This window comes from Neodiprion lecontei, chromosome 1, assembly GCF_021901455.1.
Source record: "Neodiprion lecontei isolate iyNeoLeco1 chromosome 1, iyNeoLeco1.1, whole genome shotgun sequence".
Classification (NCBI taxonomy): domain Eukaryota; kingdom Metazoa; phylum Arthropoda; class Insecta; order Hymenoptera; family Diprionidae; genus Neodiprion; species Neodiprion lecontei.
The window spans coordinates 35,140,036-35,162,143 of NC_060260.1; the positions used below are offsets into that span (position 1 = coordinate 35,140,036).

Below are 22,108 nucleotides of genomic sequence, written 5' to 3' on the forward strand. Positions count from 1 at the left end.
ATGGGAAACCACCCCGAACTGACTCGGGCTTACGGTCGTAATTCACGTCCTCGTAAGACCGGTTGCCGCGCTTTTCGATCCTCCCGGAGAATTGAGGATGAATGTGTCGAACCCGGATTTGCGACGAGAGCACCCAGCATGATGGAAGGAGAAAAAAAATAGTACCGACAGAAGACACGTATCGGACTTTGGAGTTTGAAATCTATCGCGTAGCTCACTCAACAGTAATCGGCTATCAATAATATCGCGGCTTGGTACAAGAAGCCTTTCAACCGGTTGCCAGACGGACACATGGAGCAAATCGGGCGTACCGAGTATGTCACGCTTGCCCGTGCATTTAGCGGGATTAATAATGCATGAAATTGACCGAGTATTCACTCAAATAGCGCAGATCTACAACGTGCCGATATGAAATTATTGCTAGAAGTACTTGACCTTGGGCCTTGACCGAAACGGTGTGGAGCACTAGGACAATGAACTGGTAAGCGAGAGACCGATGTGTCTTAGATATAGGTATGTAGGTGTACGTGTAATATACTCGGGCGGTACATTCGGAGAAGAAACGAACGGAACGAGAAGTGTCAGAGGAGAGAGAAGGAAAGGAAAGGAAATATTCCACGCGTCGAGCCGGCGATCACAATCGAATAACTTGGGACCTTGGAGGACTTTTTCAAGTGCCTTTTCAAGTTAAACGTCTGCGTGCAGTAAACGTGACGTAACTACACGCCGCGTATTATGTACCTACGCCTTTGGTGCCAACAATCGACTCCGTGCCTTGTCGGTTTTCATTCCTGCTAGGAAACGTCGATCCATACAAACCACGACGGGAGTTACGTTCCTTGCTGCCTGTCGCTCAATGTCAATGCGAAATTTGCATTTAGGCATCGCCGCGTTCTTTTGGCACTTTGAGCTGTTTCTGACACCTCCAGAAGTTGGCCGAGGAGCCAAAGACACGGGAGACTCGATAGTAATTTCTGTCTACGACTGTACCCGCGAAGCGAGAGGCGGCCAACCGGGTACGCGATGTAAGATCGAAGGAAGGGCAAACTTCCACGGCAGGTGCGAGTGTGTGCCGTGTAGGTACGTCCCGTATGCGACGGATATCTCGACACAGCTCGAACTCACGCTGTAGAACTGGAGGGTTCGGAGTAACGCGAGCTGCTCTATACACCCGGTTTAAAGCGCAAAACTGTTCGGTCTATTATAACAGCCTAGCAGGAAATAGGGGTTGAATTCAGCGGGAAAGGGGAGGGAGGGATGAGCACCCCTCGGTATCCTCGACTACCCATCGACCGATGCAGGTACCCAATTATTAGAATTAGAGGCTCCGTCGCCTTCGCTCACTCATCTACGGCGAAAAAACGGTTCTTCCTTCGCCCCTGTGATCTTCGGGACAAAGTCGTGTTTATGGGATATCAAGATGAAACGAACGAATCCCAATGAGATACAAACAAAAAATTGATTCCAGACATACGAGACTCTGAATGGAGCAGCTCACTTCTCCGTCACTACCGAGCATTTCACCATCGGTTCTTCAGTGCAGCTCAATTACGATCGTTGAATTTTTTCCCCTTCTAAGTCTCCGACTGATACCAACATTGGTAATAATTCCATCAGGCTCCTCCGGCATTTTTCACATCGCGACACGGTGACAAAATACGCGCGGCACCTGCACCATCCATGACGCATTCGCTACCAGGAAACTTGCCTACTCAAGTCAAACGACAGCTCCTTGCACATTCCTTCGTGGCATGCGAAGAAACGAGATGAAACTGCATATGAGCAAACCTTGGCCATTACTGAACTGAGAACTGCGGAGCGCGAAACGTGGGAAACCAATTAACACCGTACCGCCAACGAGGCACCGTCATCTGCGGACGGAGAGACTCCACCTCGCTTTCCGTGCTCCAATGCTCTCCGATAAGTCGAGTTGTCGTTCACGATTAGGTTTACAACTTCTTCGTAACTCTCGTCGCTCACTTTTGGAAGAGACAGAGTGTCTTATCGTCGAATCTTGTTCAGGATTCTGCTCTGGGTAACGAGAAATTCGAGCGACATTAACCCTCGTCCCTCACCCGCGGGATGCCATGGACCATCTCATATCGGACGTGCAAAGAGCGCACGACTCGGATCCACCCACCGTGGATAGCCGGTTGGCCGACGCTCGGCGTCGTCGGGAGCTGACAAAAGCCGGCCTTCAGCCTGACATTCACTCTGCCGTTTCCCAACGGCAACGGAGACTGGGGACCAAACCGGACCGAGCGACCGCGAACCTCCAGGAGTCCTGGTTCGCGGAGCGAGCCTCTCGATCCTTGTTCCGCGATGGCGAATGCCAGGTTCGGAAATTCGGCTCCTCGGATTCAGCGCACGTCTGCTTCGGCCGTTTCATCGACGTCAGTCGACGCCGCGCGGCAACCAACCACCGTGGGAATCGCGAGAGACACTTTTGTTGGGATTCTTCTGCTTCCGAGGCATCAAAGTGTATCCACGCATCCGCTGCCGCGTCCTCGGATTGGTATTTCCTAATTTCCGGATCTCGGTTTTTGACCCCGCAACGCTGTTGGTAACCGGTAAAATGACACCGGGCTTCGACTAGTTTTCGTAAAGATTTTGTTACGACCACTGAAATCTGGTCGGTAGTTGCTGTGAAAAAAAGTTGTCGTACTTGGTGATACTGTAACGGAGTGTTGGAAATTCTTTATTTTGAGGAAACATTTAAACTTGCACTTCTTAGCAAATTTATCACATGGATCTGAAATATTTTAAATTCATACTTTCGTTGGGTTGGTAAATTTAAATCAATGAATAATCACTGGTTATTAGTGTAGGTATACACACTGACGAGTCGTTGACTTTTCACACAATTATTTGACTCATTTTCACTTTACGTACACTGATCGGTTTTCCAGCGGCGGTAGACTTATAACTAACTCATATTTAGAGAGTCTAAAACCGTTTGAAGAATTGCTAGAATAATCCATTAGTACTATTATCCACACATCGAGCTTTATACGCTAAACGAAACCTGAAAATCGACATATTCGTTAGAAAATCGGTACCTCCTGCTGTTCATTTTCCGTCACGCAGAGTACTGCAAATGAAGTCCGATTCTCTCGAACATGTCCAACCACGGTTTGTAGGTGAAATATACACCGAAATACAACGAAAACGTGGAAAAGGAGAAAGTATAGAGTAGAGATTGTTCGAGTCTTATTCGACCGAGATATTAGGCCCTTTATATTCAGAGGGATAATATTCGTATAATACAAGGTAGATGATATAATGACCTAGACTATCGCGTCGAGCGTTGGTTTTTCAGTTCCGGCTAATTAAATTCCTGCACGTGCAGTTAATAGGTTCGTAGAACGTTGCAAAAAAGTAAAAAGGTGAAAAGACAAAAAAATAAAATACGCAAGCAACAATAAAAATAATCCAGAAGAGATAATGAGGGTTGCGAGCAATCAGTACGAGTCCATTACCATCACCGGAGAACGGACCCCCGGACGGACGTCGGTGGGTAGATGCAAATGGATTTTGGGAGGGACGACAATGCCGATTGCGAATCCCGCCGATAGCAAATTTCCATTGTTCGACGCACTATCGGTAGTGTTGTGTAGGGCGTTATGGGTGCAAAAGCTTACTTCGTATATGCGTCTTTGTTTCCACTCACAAATGACATCCTGCAGAACCGTTTTGGGTTCAAGTTTTGGACTCGGGTCGGGTTTGAATGTCACCGGGAATACGGTAAATCGATAAGGAGGAACTGAGAGCGACGAATTTAGGTCTACGTGTTGATACCTAAGACATCCTGGCCCATGATTCCTTGGGCCAATGCAAAGAAAGGACTTCCGTCCGAAGAAGACCCGCCTGATGCAATTTTCCTGTTCTACTTAGTTTACGGTGTTGGTACTAATCGCGTGTTTCTCGCAATCACCGTCTCACCCATAAATCCTCCGTTTGGATGTCAACCATCCCCTGACGTCGCACTCGATCAGTCAAGCTTTAATAACCTCTAACCGTCTAAAACAAAACTCGGATCTCAAAGTGTACCGTCAATGTGTATTGGTTATATGTGTGACAAAGAACAACAAGGTACACGCAGTCAGTTTCCGTCTAAAATAAAACGAAGCTTTCGAACCGATAGAAAAGTTGCTTACTCGGGAGGAAAAAAACTACCTCCTGAGACTACGACCTGGAATCGTCGCGTCGTGGCGATCAGAATCGATACAGAAATGAGAGAATATAAGAATCATGTGGTTCTGGTGAAATTACATACGCGTCATAGGCACACGAAGTGCATTCGTTACGTGTCGTTCCGACGCGACGATACGGATACTGTTTACCCCGGACAAACGGCGTGTATTTATCGCCCAGGCACTCTCCTATCCCGGTTCTCGGCCCGGCTGATACTCCGCATGAGATAATGCACGTGGTACCGCGACCGTTTACAACGGTTTTTCGATATTTTCTCGAGCCGTCGACGTGCGAGGCAATCCAGGAGCGAAACCAGACGGTTGAACGTCCCGCGCTTTTCGAGGACAAAAATTGCTTGGAACTTTCGTCATCCGCTGGACGGCGGAGGTCCAGCATCGGATTTTCCTGGGTGGGCGGGTTCTCGGCCTGCCTGGCCGACTCGCTCCCGTCAGCTGAGCGAGAAAATCAATAGCCGAGATTTTTTTTTCTTCGTCCCGAACTCCAGTCAAGTCGTCGTTGACGACTGACTTGCGGCTCGGAGTCGTTTCTAAATTCTTGCAACGAAGACGAGTTTTGAGCACGCAAAATGGACGGTTGCGTTAGTACATGGTTTTATATCGGTTTTATTGGCGGTCATTACTGGTCTCCGTACTTTTATTACACCCAACAAATAGATTAACTCGACATGAAAATCATGCTCATCAATTTGATACCCAATAAAATGTGAAGACGTTGGATGTAATTAGCATATTTTATTCGTTCAGCGTACAATATGAGGTATAATATAGAATGTAAAAATTGAAAATTTTCACTGTAATTCTGGTTTTAACCTCAACTATAAAGTACACTATTCAATTTCTTCATCGAACAATATAAAAAGACTGCGAATATGTGCGGTAAATTTTTTCCGGCGTGTAGTTTCTACTCCATATGTAATACTACTAGGCACAAGAATTTTGCACGAAAGGTGCTTTTGGTAATGCGATATACTCTGCAATAACAAAAGTACTTTCGAACTACAAAGTGATACGGGACGAAGGAAGCAGCAAACATCACCAGCAGCAGCAGCAGCAGCAGCAGCATGCATGCGTGCATGCGAGGCAACAGACCTTCGATTCGTGTCGACGAGGTGCTTTCACCTTTCCCTTCACCGTCAGCAACAGCGGAGGCATTTGTCATTGGTTTAACCTCGGAGCCTTACGACCAACTCCAAGAGATCCAAAGAAGTTCCTTTTACCTCAAGTATGGCCAAGCTGCTCCCGGGTCTCGAGGGTACGAGGAACGACACCAGCGTTTCCATCCAAGTCCAAACACGAGATCCTTCGATTACAACAAACCCGATGCAACCGTCCGTCCGGCGAACCCGCGGCACCGGGAGTTGTCCAGGTCCCAGGATCGCGGAGTTGTGCGTAACGCATGGCCCCCACCCCACCCCCCTCCCCGTTTTTCCCACCCCTCGTGGTTCCGCCGCCCCTCCTTGACTAGCCGCCTCTCTGGATGCGCGCGCGACGCCGCCGCGGTTCTTACGAAGCCTTCAGTCAGCGCTGGGCCGTCACAGTGGCAGCGTCGTGGCCCTGAGACAGGGGGATATTTTGGCGTGGTGATTGTTGGAATAGTTAATTTTTTTTTTTATTCCCATTCTCTCTTCACTTTTATTCCCCCGCATACACGCATACACACTCATGCATGTTTTATACCGTCAACCAATGTGGAAGGAAAGATGTAACAACGTTATCGATATATTCGTCAACATGATTATAAACACTTGGAGCTGATTTATTCTGCAGTGTGTTTCGTCGTTTTATAAAAATAATTATAATAACGACAATAGTAAATCGAATAAATGAGAGAAACAAGAAGAAATGATATTTGTGATTTATGTTTGAGATTGTATTTTATTTTGTTATTAATCATAGAACGTAATAATAGCAACTTTATCATCAGTTCTGTGCGACGTGAGTTAATTTACGTATCGAGCGGTGGTTAATGATTGTTATTGTATGAGAAATTATAGTAACAACAAGAATAATAACAACAAGAATAATAATAATAATAATAATAATAATAATAATAATAATCACAGATACGACAAGAAGTAACAAGATTATACGGAGGAAGTGGTGCTCCTAAGTGTGTGTGTGTGTGTTCATTTTCATGTGTCTCCGCGAGTGCAATAGAAACGAGGTATTTGTAATAATATAAAGGAAAAAGTGGGGAATTTTTAATTATTTTTTTTTTATTTCACAAGTCAACAAACTCCTATACCTAAACGCGCAAGCAGCATCGGCGAGAGTTAGGGCGGGAGGGGGGGGGGGAGAGAAAAACAAATAGAAAAAAAAAAAACGATAAACAAAATTGTGAAACAGTTGGATACGTACGCGATATGGATTGGGCAGTGAAGGCGCGACGAACGTAAGTGCTAGACCGAAAGGTTATTTTTTCATTACCACAAATTGCTTTCATAAATACAGCGTGCGATATTCTACTCGGTGATTCTTGTGCGAGTAGGAGATGATGAACGCCGTCGTTCCTTTCTCTCCATTTTAATGAAAAGTGATTAGTGTTAAAAATAATGCATAATTTTTGGCTGCTTTCGTTTCTCCTTCATTCCATAACTTTATCTATTCTGTTTACGTTATAACGTGTGATTGTTATTATTATTCCAACGCAGAGATTAAATCAACCGATAACAGCAGGCAGTGTGATTTGAACTCGTAAAGGTGCATACGACAAAGCTACGTTTTTCACAATCTTCGATGTACGGTGTTCGACAACGTTGTTCGGTTTTTGCAAATAGTATATCGAAAGTTTCGTTGCCTGTACGGTGTTTAATAAGAATATTGCGCGAAAGAAATATTTGGCGGGAAAGCAAGGAAACAAACGTGGTATGTACACCTACGAAACCAAGCCTCAGTGGGTGACCCGGTCAGGTACTTCAGATAGTTGATAGAAGTTTATTGTTTATTATATATAACGGCTGTTCTGTGACTTGACCGCTGGATAGAATCGAACGATAACGACGATAACTTTGTTTTGTAATTGTTTGAAATCTGCGCCAATACCTTGGTTGAATTCAAACGCAAAGCCGTTCAAAGAACTTTTATAATAGGCTGAAGTTAGTAACGTTATTGCAACGACAATGACGATTCACGTTTCGAAAAAAATCGTTGTTCAACAATTTTAGAAATTTTTGAAATGCAGTAAATAAGAATCAAGGTAAAACGTAATCATATTTTGAAAAACTTGACTACTTCAAAGTCACTTACATACTTACATATATATATATATATATATAATTTCTGAGTAGTGAATTTTAATCCGAATGTTTCATTACGTCAACGTTACTAACTTCAGTCTTGTATTTTTATCTCGTACGGTATTAAGAATTATATCGCGTTTCACAAAGTTGGCTTATTCGATCGTCGTTGCCAGGGCCGAATCCTTTAGAAAAGCCAAGATGTCGAGAATAAATAATAACATAACGTCATAATTTTATTTTGCAACTTGGACATGTGTATATACTGTATATATGTAGTGTTTATTCGGATGGTGTTACACACGCCTTTTTCAAGATTCAGATGCGTTTTACACAAGCGACAGCTACTCGCAGACGACGACTGTGAACCACGGGCAATTCTCCTCCCCCTCCCCCCCCCCCCACATCCCCTTTCTCTTCCTCTTCCTTCTCCACGTACGTGTACCGCAATAACACGTCTGCCACTAAACCCGCACGATCGTCGCCCATTTCCTCTATTTATCATCCGCGAAATTGATCGTTGCCACGACGACGAACCTCGCTCCAAAATTCATAATTCAATCGCTTACCACCGATCGTAAAAATCGTACCGCTGACAAAGACAATGGATATATATCCTTCACGGATAAGCATTATCCCGAATTTTCCAATTTTAGGCCTTAAAGTAGGTAAAACATCGTCGATATCAGGATCGGAGTAATCAGAATACAAACGGGGATGAAAAAGGCTTTCGAGTAGATTCAGGGATTCAAGATTTATTTATTCGGTGCAGGTTCGATATCGGAAAGCTTGACGACGATTCGCCTCAGACGACTTGATCTCCGGGTTAAGGCCCAGGTGAAGTCGAGACACTGACCTTCGTTTGAGCGGCGTGTAAAGAAGTATGAAACTGGCGGTGGCAGGTCAATAAACGCGATAAAACCACCTCTACGTTTTTTTCCTCCGTTCCAACGCGTTATGTGCATTTAAAATTATAATCTCGACCCGCAAGTGTTTATGCGCATTAATTTTTTCGCCGCAATTTTTCTCTTTCTTCTTGACGCACCCTTCTTCTTCGTCGTCTCTTCTTCTTCTTCTTCTTGTTCTTCTTCTTTTTCTTCTTCTCCTACTTCTGTCATTTTCCCTTCCTTTAACGCCGGTTGTAACTGGTTACAAAGGCTCGGTCTGTGCCTCGAATTCCACACCCATATCCACCGTCCTCGTCTTCATCGTCGTCATCTAGACAAAGTCGAGGCAGGTTCGGCCCGGCTTCAGTCCCACCGACAGCCTGCTTGGCAGGATGTATCCGTGCACGCTTTGTGCTTCGGGAAGACGCGAAGCATGTCGGTGACGGAGGTGGGAGGACGAAGGAGCGAGGAGGGAAGAGGGAGGAGGAAGGACGGACGGACACTCACTCGAAATACCTTACAGGCTAGTCTTACCGCGGCACACGTGTACCTACATCGCAAACTCGACGTAACTCCACATATACACACACACATATATATATATATATATATATATATATATATATATATATATATATATATATATATATATATATATATATATATAATATATATCAATATACGTGTATAATTAAAAACAAAACGATATCTAAAAAATTCTTATTTTTGAACCCAGATATTTTATTGGTTAAATTAACCGAGTTTTAAGATTCGTCATGTCTTGTGGTTCGCGCGTAGACCGGATGCATATTCTCGATTCATCATCCAATCTTCAAGGAGAAGAGAAGAAGAAGAAAAAAAAAACGCGGGAACGAAAGGAAACATGTGTGAATTCCACGCGACCGTATCGCGTAGTAGTCGCAGTTTGGTCTCAGCTGAATTTCAAAAAACATTTGGCACGCAGATGGGAGTCTTAATTGTCGGGCGATTTTCACATATTCGGAATTAAATATTACGGTCGAATCAAGGATTATGTTCGGAAACCATTCGGAGCAGCAAGGAATTGAAAGAATATAATAAGTTTGAACAAAAGTATCGAAGTATCATCATTTTGTTTTTTTTCCACTGAAATTCTACGTACAGTCTAAATCTCAATTTTTCAAATTTGCGTGTAAAAAATTCACACACTTCTGTATACCAGTAATAATATATATTTTTTGGAGGGCAGAAACAGTGGGAAGTTAATTGACTTTGCAAGTATTCGATATGTCTTTGCAGTTGACGTACGTTTTTCGAATGAAATTTGATCGATTGGACAGCGAGAGTCGTTCTACTCTCCGAGAATAAACCATTCACTCAATGCTTTATACACGCTTGAAAAACTCTCGCCAAAATTCGGCGTATACGTACAATAATATCGCGTAACCTTTTCGCACGAGCAAAATATTATGGATATACGTTAATTTCGCTAACCAATCCAGAGGCTGGAGATAACGGTCAGCTGATCGTGGCAACTCAAGATAGTTTGTAGCCCTCCTCTCCCTCTGCACCCGCGAGTTTAATGGATTTAGATTAGCGGCTGTCGATGACGCTAATCGGACCCTAATCAGCCAGCTTGTAAAATCGCTACAAATGGTGGACGTAACGCGCGGTTTGCGCACGTAAAAAACAGATGACACGTTACGAACTTGGGTGTCTGTTTCGGTTCCAAGTACCTACATCCGTTCAATCTTCATCATTTTTTAGAAATTCATGGCAACGGTGTAGCCAAATTGGAAGGTAGAATTAATAACCTTCGATTCACAGATGTACGTTTTCAGAGGTTTGAGAATTTGTAAAAATTGTAATCAACGAATGAAAAGAAGTGATTTTCGGTATCCTTAGAACGTGAAGAATTCGACTTGGAGCAGTTGCGAGTCGGTGGATAATTTTAGAGATTTTAGGGGGGAGCGGATTATGAACGAGACGACATTATAATTTTTAGGGTACAGAGCCGCCGTTTCCCGTTTTTCAAAATTTGATGGAATTCCGGAAATGATATGTTGATACTACTGCGTGTATATTATGTACGTACCTGCATAAATCAGAAGAATTATCGGCGCGTTTTTCTGAACCAATCAATGGATGAGAGGAAGAAGGTATAGGCGGTCGAGTTTTATTTTATTTGCAACTGAAAATAGCAACGCTATATACTCCAAACTGTTTGTCCGTCGGCTTTTATACCTACCTATAAACCATCGACGACGATGACGACGACGACGAGTGGTTTCGTCGTCGTAACAACAGATCAGAGCCCCCAACGGCAGCTGGTTCAATTCAATCGTCGCCCTTCTTCCAGTTAGCAACTTGCTTCTATGAAGCGGCACGTTGTACTTTATTAATTAGACGGGAACCGGTCGTCCGTTAATGCGAATCCATGGCGCAAGTCTGGACGTGACTCGGACATCCAATTTGCTTGCAACCGCTTCTACGGAATACGTAACAGAGTCAAACATTCATGTTGCAAAAAGAAATTGTTCTATATCGTAAAGTTGTAAATGGCGATATAAATACCTGATATCACTTACTCCGCAATGGCGAACATGTAAATGCCTAATGCCTGTAGGATGTCAATATTTTTCTGATTACGATGGGTGGGTAGCCGAAAAAAACTGACCAACTTCGACGAATTCAACAATTTCAATATAAACACCTATACTTGAAAACCGGAATAAATAAATAATAATAATGATAATTATTCTTTCCAACGCCTACTCACTATCAGATCCTATATTCTCGCGAACGTTAGTATCGGTAAATTTTTATTTATTTTTTCTTATTGTACATACTTCGCTTCTAGAGGATTTATTTTATTGGATAAGGTCGACGGTCGCTGATCGTTGATGGAACGAACTACCATGTAAATTATCGTGAGGCGAGGCATGCTTCTAGCAGCTACCAGGGAACGACGTTCTACTGGGTTTAGCAAACGGCGAACAGGCAGGCAGGCGTCCAACTATCCTGAACATTCCAACCTTCTAAAGTGAAAGACATTTCGGAGGCGTCGCGGCTAATTGTAAGATCCGTCTGTTCTCCTCTTCGCCCGCAGAAACGATAACTGCTTTCTTAGTTGTCACGGTTTCTTGCTTGTTTTGCTAACCGAATTAAATACTCGTACGATCGACGCGGCCGGATGAGCTGTCAGTCGTACGTGATGAAAAATAAAAAAAATCAAATTACATCTAACCTGTTGAACAATCAATTTTCTGATTGAACGATGATATTTTATTCTTATACAAAACCTCTTGATAAATAAATCATTACTTTATAACTACAATGGAATATAACGGATACAAATAATTGATACATCATTGTGATGGAACGAAATGAAATTTGTTCGAGCTAAATTACAAGAAAAAAAAAAGGTTTATTCTATACGATTGCTCCAATTTTTTTGCCATCTCTCTTAAAGATTATTCGTTGAAATTCTATCGTCGAAACAAACGTTATCACGCCAGAGTTTAAATACTTTTGACGAGACGATCTCCGTTGATGAAGAATAGAACGTGCAGTGGGCTCATTGATTGCCGCAACGCTGCGACGACCGCCAAAATCGTATATGTATGTAATATGTATCTACGTGAGCGTTGGACTTAATTACTCTTTGAGCGAAGATGTTTCGCCACGTGTGAAGAATTCGCAACGCATCGTCTATGGTCGATCGTAAAGTATTTCTTTTAGCGCGATTTAGCCGTCGACGAGACGACGCAAAGCGTTGCGTAGGTTAATTAATAATCTAACCAAGAGGTATAACGATTTATTTATTCTTCTACCTTCACTCTCGAGCTACCGGTTATATGAAAATTATAATTATTCGTTGTATAGCTATTATTGAAAGATTATACACGCAGGCGTGAAAAATTTCTGTAAAAGAAATTTTCATCTGTTCCAATTGACTTTGAGTTTATCGCCCGTCTCGGTGAGAAAAAAAAAAGAAGAAAAAAACACGGTATACGTACCGTGGATGGATTGAACTAAGCAAATAGAATAAAATGTATCTTTTGCATTCGTTGGAAAGAGGAAAAACAAATATGTCAGGTATGGATACGGGACCGTAATGTGTGTTTAGAGGCGTCGGGCAAGATGTTGCGAAATTTGTGTTGATGGTTTTAACATCGCTTACCGCGTGTACCAAACTACGCTAACATCGCATTGCACGCTGGTCAAAACTCGTTACTCTTCGTTTCCCGTTGCCGATATTATAGAAAATTGACCGTTGAAAATTGAATTGAAGCAAATGACCGGCTGCCTACGCGCCAATATTGCTTGAAATTTCCGTGATTTTCGTCGCTTGCGTGACGCAAGATAAAATAAACTCCACGACGCGGGAAGTTTATCCTGGCGGGCAACGACGACGCGGCATGAAAGCACGTGGGCGACGAAGTCCCGTCGTCTATGTGGCAAACCGCCAGTCATGTGTTATCCGCTGCCGTACAGGTATATTCTCACATTATCGATGCGACGAATGGAAAGACGTGCAGAAATAAATTTGCCAATTTTAAACGAAAATTGTGGAGAGAAATCAAGGGATACAGAAACCGTGGGAAACACTCGTGCTGTGGAGCGGGTAACTGTAACGGAGGCTGAAAATGGAGTCCGGTGTTTGAATGGGATGACGGAGAAACGCGGCGCGAAAATTGGACGGGACTTGGCCCTTGCGTTGGCGGTCCTCGCTTCTTTAATAACTTTTTTAAACGACGGAGACGAGACGCACACGACTCGGGGCAGCAGCACGCGCCGTTGGCTCGGGCACGCAAAGAGAACGTTTTCGTAAGCGCGACGGCAAATATATTACCAAACAGACAGACAGACACCCGGGCTCTGCTCGCTGACCCATTTGTGAAACTGCGCGACTCTTGCCACACACACACACACACACACACACACACACACACACACACACACACACACACACACACACACATATACGCACAGGCATGCATGCATATGTGCAAACACACCTTTGCGACGACGACGACGACGAGTTTTCGTTTCACGAATAATCGCTGCATAATTTTCGTCTTCCTACGTGTCGCGGAGTGGAAAAGAATAAGGAAAATTTACGGAGAAAATTTAGAGAGAGACTGAAAATTAGATGGTGAGGTTTGGTATTGTGGTAAAAGTTGCAAATATTGGATTTCTAAAATTTTAATAGGAGATGTGTAATTATTTCGCAGCTGACATTCGCGCGTGGTTATTTTAACACTTTGAATCCATGGAATAATAATGGGTTATTTAAATTATCGATAAAATTCATGAATATGCAAATCGGTGCGAAAAAGTTACGCAGTTGATAAACTTTATTACGTATTTGGGAGTTTGGGAAAAAGTAGTGGGAAATATTGATATCGACGTGCGCTTGAAGCTGACCCGCAGGTCGCCGCTTAATCTTATCGTTAATCACCTCAGTTAAGCTTACAAATTGAAGAATTCGTCGCTGATTGAACGCTCTTTGATTAAGGAAAAACAAATTTTTTTGCTTCAACCGTAAAAATAGTGCAAGTGAAGCTGAACTCGAAATATTCCAACGCGAGATTTATTCTCTAATTAATCGCTGTCGATCTACATCAGTTTCGTCCGCCTAAAATCACCCTCACCCCGCATATTCTAATCCACCAGCCGATAATTACGCAAAACTTTTTGCACGTACGTAAATTTGTCGATACATCGATGTGTGAATTATTCGCTAATTAGTTGCTGCCAATGGTGGTCCCGCTTTCACAGAAACACCCCCTCCCCCGATGTCGAAAAACCAAACTGTTCACGCGTCGATAAAATTTCGAATTTTGGATCGTAATCGTAATCGCAAACGCAGGTTAAACACTCCCGTAAAAGGAATTTTTTTGTTACGTATGTAAACCGCCTACTTACCTTGCAATAATTGATATTTCTCGTTACAGTAGACAAATTTCTTGACGCATAGCTCAGTGCCAGAATTTATTCTCCAGAATCGAGAATACATCAGAAATAGGTATGAAGAAAACTCTACTTCGATTTAGAAACGACCGTTTATTTTTTGTTTCCTCTTCTATCAACCAATTTGCTAATAAATCGTGAACATTGTAGAAACTGATAACAGTGAGTTGAAACGCTGTGAAAGACTGGCATGTTTTGGTTATAAATTTTCGACGTCGAAAGAAGTTCTCTGCGGTTTATCTTCCCTCGTTAGTTGGAAGTAGGTACATGTATACGCACACTCGGTCCGCACAAAGCGCGAGCAAAGAACTCGAGGCGAGTCGTCGAAGCGTCGCGACGCCCGGCTGCCATGCAGCGCATTTATTCTCTCCCAGTTTCTTACCGTAGTTTCAAGACGGTCAGTTTTTACGAAACTATTAAACCATCTCGTCTCGTCTCGTCTCGTCTCGTCTCGTCTTGTCTCGGCTTCGGTTTGCTGGTTTAATGCGTCGAGCGGAGGCTTTGTTGCCGCTCCGCAAGAACGACGACTCGTTTCGTTCCTTCCTCCCGCTCAACTGCAGTCGCTTACCTCGCGATCCCGATCCTGAGGAAATTCTATCCCCGTCGATGCAGCGGCAGCAGCAACAGCAGCGACGTCAAAGAAACGGCGAGCATCAAAAGAAAACCTCGTAAGTATTACTATGTCGCAAAGGGGCAGGCTGCACATGCGCCGCCGCTATGCCGTTGCTGCAGCCACTCTGTCCGTTATCGCCGTATCTAATACGACGCCCAGCTCGAGGGCTTCGACCGATATGGGGGCCGCCGTATGCTCGAGGCTTGACGCAACCCGGCCGATAAAACGTGTTTGTGCGACTGGCTTCCTCTCCAATGCTCCGGCCTGAGAACCCAGTCGCTGATTTCAGTCTTTTGTTGTGATTATTTTTCTATTTTTTTGTTTTTCTCCTTTTTTTTTCCTTTCTTTCTCTTATCCATCTTATCGACGCTTATGGGATGAAAATTACGCTGGTAAATTCGGACGGTATCCATTCGCGGTATCGTCGTAACAGTTTCATCGATAGTCTTCGGCATAGATTCAATACCGGAATGAATTAGGAGTGATGTATACTTATACGGGCGGAAAGTTTAATCGTAATCTGCACTCTGAACGGAACACGCCTTATCGTAGTCAATCGCCGGTTAATCGGCACTGCGGATTTTATATATACGTGTATTGCATACACGGTATATATTTACGCAAGACAGGTGTTATCATTGTGAACAGCCGATTCCATTGGAACAGAAGATATTGAACGATGTGCGTATTTTTATATGTATGTATATTTACGCCTGAACTGATTCTTTGTTGCAAGAATCGAAGAAAGGATGAAAAAGCGGCTAGCTTGCTCTATCCCCATAAGATTCGTGCGAGTGATTTGTGTATGTGATATTCCTGAGTCATTTCTCTTTGGCGCTGCTGCTGCTGCTGCAGAGGGGACGATGATGATACAGTTGGCTGCAAACCGGAGTTTTACCTACACTGTACATTTAATCCACACGTACGTGCATCCTCCCTTTCGGAAAAGAATCTTATTCTTCGCCTGTGAATCCTCGCTAGCCAGCTTCAGACTGATGATCTTTTGTGCAAGCTCCGTTCTTCCTTTGTCTGATCCGATACTTTGGCCGGTAAGGAGGGAGAAAGAAGGGAGGTCTGATGTTTTTCGAACGGTTGATGGAAGCCCACGAGGGAGAGAAGGGAATTCAAGCCAGCCAAGTCAGCCATCGAGCCTGCTGTCTGCCTGTCAGACAACCCAAGGGTCGTGGGACTCTTCGGTCGCTTCGTAGGACCGAACGAACGAATGGGCAGAGGGACGATGAAAGAAGCGCAAAAGAACCGATAAAAAGAGATAGGATGCAAGAAAGAGATAGGATGCAAGAAAGAGAGAGAGAGAAAGAGAGAGAGAGAGGAATGCAACGGTGCAGGGTATCTGCCGCCAAGGTCAAAGCATCGCTCCTCGTCGACCACCTGGAATAAACTCGATTCGATTGTCGCTAGGCGTTCGTTGTTGAACGAAGAGCGGAGGTGTTAAGTGAACGTAAACAGTTCTTCGCCTGTATAATTCAGTCACGGGTGTCTTTCCATTTCCGCCAGTCGTGCAGACACGTGCAGCAGCAGCTTTGAGTGCCTTACACACCGAAGTTCGGAACGTGATACGTGATAACAAGAAACCAGAGACCAGGAACCCGAGGCTAGTATTAGGTGTAGTATGCATAATACCGTTCCTCTCGCGTATGGATGTTGAAACCGCTCTCGCAGCGTTAAAATCGGACTATGTAATACCAACTGGAAAGTTATTCCGGATACCTGCGCGTTCCAATGCTTTTCGGCATTTCGTTCTCGGCCAATGACCTCGCCTAGCCTAGAGACCAGGCAGTCTCGGTGTCGAACTGTGGAAAATAAAATGAAATAACAATTTGGTAAAGACGAAAAAACACTCACCAAACGATCGTGGTTCACTGCCGGCAATCAACGAGTCGCCTGTTTCTTCGTACCAAAAAATGTATCACGGCTCACGGGTTAGCAAAAGTACTTTGCCACTTATTCCCGGAAGTGATGAAATCTCGATGACTTGTGACGCGAAACTGAGGACTCGTGGGAAATGTGCAGGTGAAAAATTATCGCGTTCTTCGTCCTTTGCTCGAGGGTTCGAATAAGCCTCAAAAAATATCACCTTGGAGAAGAAGAAGAAGAAGATAAAAATGTAATATTTCGTGGCTCAGACGTACCATAAAAATTGATTATTTTTTGCTCGTTATACAAGTCGCAGACAACCTTCGTCGCTTTCACGACTTGTTACAGTGTGTCCCGATCTAGACGAAATGGAGAGGAGATCGGTTTTCAAATATTTTTCTCTTATTCTTCAGGAGTTACAGGGACTCCCGCAGAAACTGTATAAGGAACCAGCAGACCGCGGTTCTCTCGTCTTTGTCCTCGGAACGCGCTATCGGACGCACAATTTCGCCCCTGAGAGAAGTTCACGCTTCACAATGGACCCGTACGGCAGGCCCCTCGTCGAGCGATGCGGGTGCCGCTGGTCTCTTTCCTCCGGCTCCAAGCTCCAAAGGCCTCGACGACGTTGTCGTTGCTGCGGGTTCAAGGCTCTTGCCCTGGAACAGGGTACCGCTTTTAGACCCCTGACATGCGCAAAAGCAGCCTCTCAGGTACGCCACACGCTTTCTATGGACTGCAGGGAGAAAACGGCGCTGGTAACTGCAGAGCTTATTATGAGCCCTGGACCTATCGCGACGGGACCTTACGTTGGTGCTTCTTGGTCTTCATCGCGTGAACCAGTCGAGGGATCCGTTCGTTTCTAAAATGAAAAATCACTGGGAGTGTAAAATGGTCACGTTCGCCAGAATGTTGGTTTGACGGCGGCTACTTCGAATTGGCGCTGTTACGAGGAGCATGACGTAACCACTTCTCTTCAATTAGTCACAAGCTTCCTATGAGTGGATTGTGTTAAAGTCGTTGCAGGGTTCTGCGACTCCCCGATCGAGATCGTCGTTGGTACTTTCCATGCAGCCTCCTCTTGTCCATTCGAACAGCGGCACCAGACGCAATTTTTGGAACGCCTAACGGACGCCTGGTTGCTGGTCCCCCCTCCCGATACCCGGTGCCCCCTTTGTGAGCTGAAACGCGTTTTGTTAACTGCCATGCTACCACTTTCGGCGATGAATGAACCTAGGTGCGGTGATCACGATTCGCGACATTCAACCGAGCGAAAAGAGGAGGGGGATGAGACTTTGTTCGCGCCACGCCGCGCCGCGCGCACTGCGCGCGTGTTTCGTGCGCTGTAGTGGTTCTATTATTGGTAGCGTCCGGTGCTAGAGACGTCTCTCTAATCGAGACGGAGATGCGAACGGGGCCTTAGACCGCCAGATGGACAATTATAAGCGACCTACGGCCCATACAGTCCTCAAATCTACATTCCTACTTCTCTTTCTCTTCGCCGTCGTTCGCTTCCAGTCCATATTTCGTTGCCAGACTTTAAGGACAAAGCCCAATCGACCAAACGCGCTTGCCAAGTTTTCAACTCGGTGTGTGTTTGCATGTGTGTGTGTGTGTGTGTTGGTTTAATGTCAGCTTGCCAACGATACACCGATTTTCACTTGCCTGGCTGCGCATAGCTCTGTGTGCGATGCTTTGCTGTGGTGGCTGTTCTCCGCTGCAGCGATCGTGGAATACTTTCACTGGATTCACGGCCACCAGACACGTTACACGATGCTAACACGATAGTACCGACCATATTCGTGCGTTCGATTCTACACACGCAACATGTGCACCGAATTATTATCTTGGCTTTTAACAACTTCTCGTATTCCTTCATCGTACATCTCGCTGATTTTCTTCCGCTGTGCTTCATTGTTCTCTACCGATCGGATCACTTCTTTACTGTCAAAGAGAATGTCGGAGAATTAGTGTCATGGTATTGCCTGACGGGGAACAAACGAGAGACCGGGAATACACGGAAAATCCGTTAAAGCGATGTGGTTTGCTACTACAAACCGACCGTTGTGATTGAAAATATTTCGTCGGAGCGGAAATGTTGTTACAGGAAACAGAAGAGAACCGCATGATTTCGATCATTTTTTACCGATCCCAGTTCCATTCCTTAAATTTCTGTCCTGTTGTTTGAAGTATAGAAAATTCGCCTGCTTATAAATTTCATTGTGCGATAAAAGGATATTTCCGGCCTGAAGAATTAATTCAGGGAAAACTCGCCGTCGAGCGCTGGGCAGCGACGCTTCTCATCAAGAGGTATCATCGCCCAGGATAACGAAGCGTCGAGCCAAGTGTCAATGTCGCATGCGTCGCAGACATCCGGTGGAAGGACGCGCGGTGTAAAAACGTCCCATCCATCCCACCCTGAAAATTTTGTATGCCGTGTGGCAGAGGTATGCACCTGGCACGTGTGGCTAGTTCTGGCCCTCGGTCGCACATCCAGGAAGCGCGATGGTCACCGAGGACCCTTGTAGGAAGTACAAGTACCTCGTTGTCGCATGCAGGGTGCTTTGCTCGGCAGCTACTGTATGTGCTACGACAACGGCCACGATCAACGCGTAACGTTAAGTTACACTCGTTGCGTTGTGAAACGCGAGACCTTTGCGCGGGGAATTGCGGCGAAACTTCGTGGCTTCCGTTCGCTTCCCCCGCCCCTGCCTTGCCCTCTCCTCTGCCATGACTCCTCCGTCTCCCTCCTCTTCTCTCTGTTTAAACCGTCGAGAGGGAACTACAGACCCTCCTCAAACTCATGCAGAATCATGCCCAAGACAAAGGAAACTTTGATGGGTACTCAAATTTTGCGTTCTATACGTATTCCAAGTGACACTGATCGTCGACGGAACTTCCATGTTCACGGGGAGATTAATGGCGGAATACGGATTCATAGGCAGTCACATTGTCATTGTTTATTTTATTTATTTAGTTTTTTCTAAATTATTGTGGTTTTTTTTTTCGAGAGTCGAGTGTTAAGAACAACGACAAGAAACTAGGGTACATCGATGAAGGCTTGTCTTCGACTATCATCATCCGTTTACGCATCGTCACATTATTGTAATAGTTCGCTTGATCAGTATCAATTCGGTACAACTTCATCGAACTTGATACACTTCAAGGCAGACGTATTATTGATTGAGAAGAAAAAACATGAGTGCGTAAATTGACACGATATTATCTCAGAAGCGATTAATGGTGTTGGCGAAAATACGAATCGTTCGGTGTGACAGGTTGCTCGAGCGAGTGGAAAGTAGTTATCTGATCTCCTGGACAATGGACATTTCTGTAGGTTCGTCTCATTATTAGCTACTCGGGTCCTACCAACAGAAATCAATATCCGATTCGACGTTACCGCGTACCGTGCATTTTTGCGAATGCACCATTCGTCGCTCGACAGTCGTTGGCAAATACCCTGAGAGGAGGTCGAGACAACGCGAGGTGTTTATTGGTGTGATCGAGTGACGCGTGTGTGCCAGACTCTTAGCTATTGAGTCGTAATTGACCTTGATCTTTGCTGGCCGAAGGAGTCGAGGAGAAATCAAGTTTCATCTGTAGGTATAATCCACGCACCATGTGTGCGATGGTACAGATACGTTAGTTTGAAGCTCGCAATCGGGCGTTGACTAATTGGCCTCACATTGTTGCGTCTCACCGAGAGACTAACTAACGAGCCTTCAAACACTGCACGTTCATTTCGAAACATACGTAACATAATGGCATTATAATAAATTGGGTAACAATTCTCGGCGTATTATTGCCGACAGTTACTGCATTTCTCGCCGTTTTTCCCGCAGCCTTGGCGAACGTCGCGAAAAGCACGCTCGCCGCTGCATCAAACGCGTCTGCGTGAGGCATTATTCATTCGGCTTTACTTACATTCACTCTTTGGCGATCGCGCGGCAGCCTCCTCATATGTATGCCGATGTGTGTTACTCCGGTATAAATGGTGCGCTGCGGCAGGCTGTTGGGTCGGGACCAGACAAGGTCACGGCTACCAAGCGCTGCTAGCGTTGCCGCCATCTTGGGAATGTGTGCAAATCAAGAACAAGAACAACAACAATTACGATGATAATTCGTTGGCGGTTAAGCATCCTCGCGGCAACTGCGGCAACTGCAGCCGCAAATTATTCGGGAGGAATTCTTGCGACGCGATTCCAAAATCGGCATCAAGTTTGGAAGTCCCGTGATCTGGATGTACCCCGTGTCCTCTCCCGATTTAATTCTCTTCACCACTTCGGGAGTTAAGGGAGAGACAATGGTGATTGTCTTCGACCGTTTACAGCCTAATTATGTGAACACGGTTTCAGGAGGAGGAGGACTGAGGATTAACAATGATTCCGTTGGTAACAATGTACATTGTTCATTGTCTAGCATCACGGTTAGGTATAAGTAGTTTCTTTAGTGTTTGACCGCGCGTTCCGCAGGACTCCGCGCCTTCGTCCGACGTACGTGTCACCGGTTTTACGCGATATGAACGCGTCTGAAATTTCAACCTCTCGATCGCAGTCGCGATGAGGAGGTTGTACAAAAGTTGCCAACGCTAAAGGATACGCGTGTCGCGATTTGCCAACTTGAACGCTTCTTCAAAGTTCTAGCGAACTACACGCGACGAGGAATCGAGACTAAGTCACGTCGTCGAGGAGAGGTAAAAAGGTATAGAAAAAGCAAAAGACGAGGAAAAGAACATGCGCAAGGTGCGTGCGTGCATCGAATACGATACAGGATGCCAGACGTAGATGTGCGTATGCCTTGCTTGGCAGAGTGAAGGGGGAACCGCGTCGCAACGATTCAACGCGCCAGAAACCCGCGCAATCGCGCACCTTTCAGTTTTCCTTCGACGGAAGGTGAAACCTTGATAAAATCTTCGACATCTGGACGGATCCTATTTGATCGCAGCCGGTCGTACGGACGGATGGACGGACGAACGTTTCGTCATCACCGCACAAAAGTTGTTTCTCGCCAAATTTGTATCGCTGGGTTTGTAATAATACGTCGGTCGTCGATTATACGCTGTCGGTAGATTAAACAGAGAACGTATTGCTAAGGTCGAGCGGACAATTTGAACGTCTGAGATATAAAATTATCGCACGCCCTTGGAACTGCGAAATTCGCAGGGCTCGATCGGGTTTTTTTCCTTCCACACCGGCAAAGTTACATTTAATTAATGCGGTATATCGCAGGTTCTTTCCTTTCTCCCATTTTTTGCTAGCCAACTGGTCCGTGGAGGTTGTAATATTTCACTTGAATTTGCACATTGATCTCATCCGGATGTTATACGTGTGA

At 44.9% G+C, this 22,108-nt stretch overlaps 1 protein-coding gene across 7 annotated transcripts in view; it reads left to right on the forward strand.

The window, feature by feature from the left end:
- LOC124292632 overlaps positions 1-22,108 on the forward strand; it is a 134,026-nt gene that overhangs the window by 104,282 nt on the left and 7,636 nt on the right. The window contains exon 1 of one of the 7 annotated variants that reach the window (XR_006902515.1): positions 5,745-6,606. The exons of 3 other annotated variants lie outside the window; for them this stretch is intronic. The gene's annotated coding sequence lies outside the window, so the exon portion shown is untranslated. 3 more of the 7 variants (XR_006902518.1, XR_006902517.1, XR_006902516.1) reach the window with 3 other exon arrangements.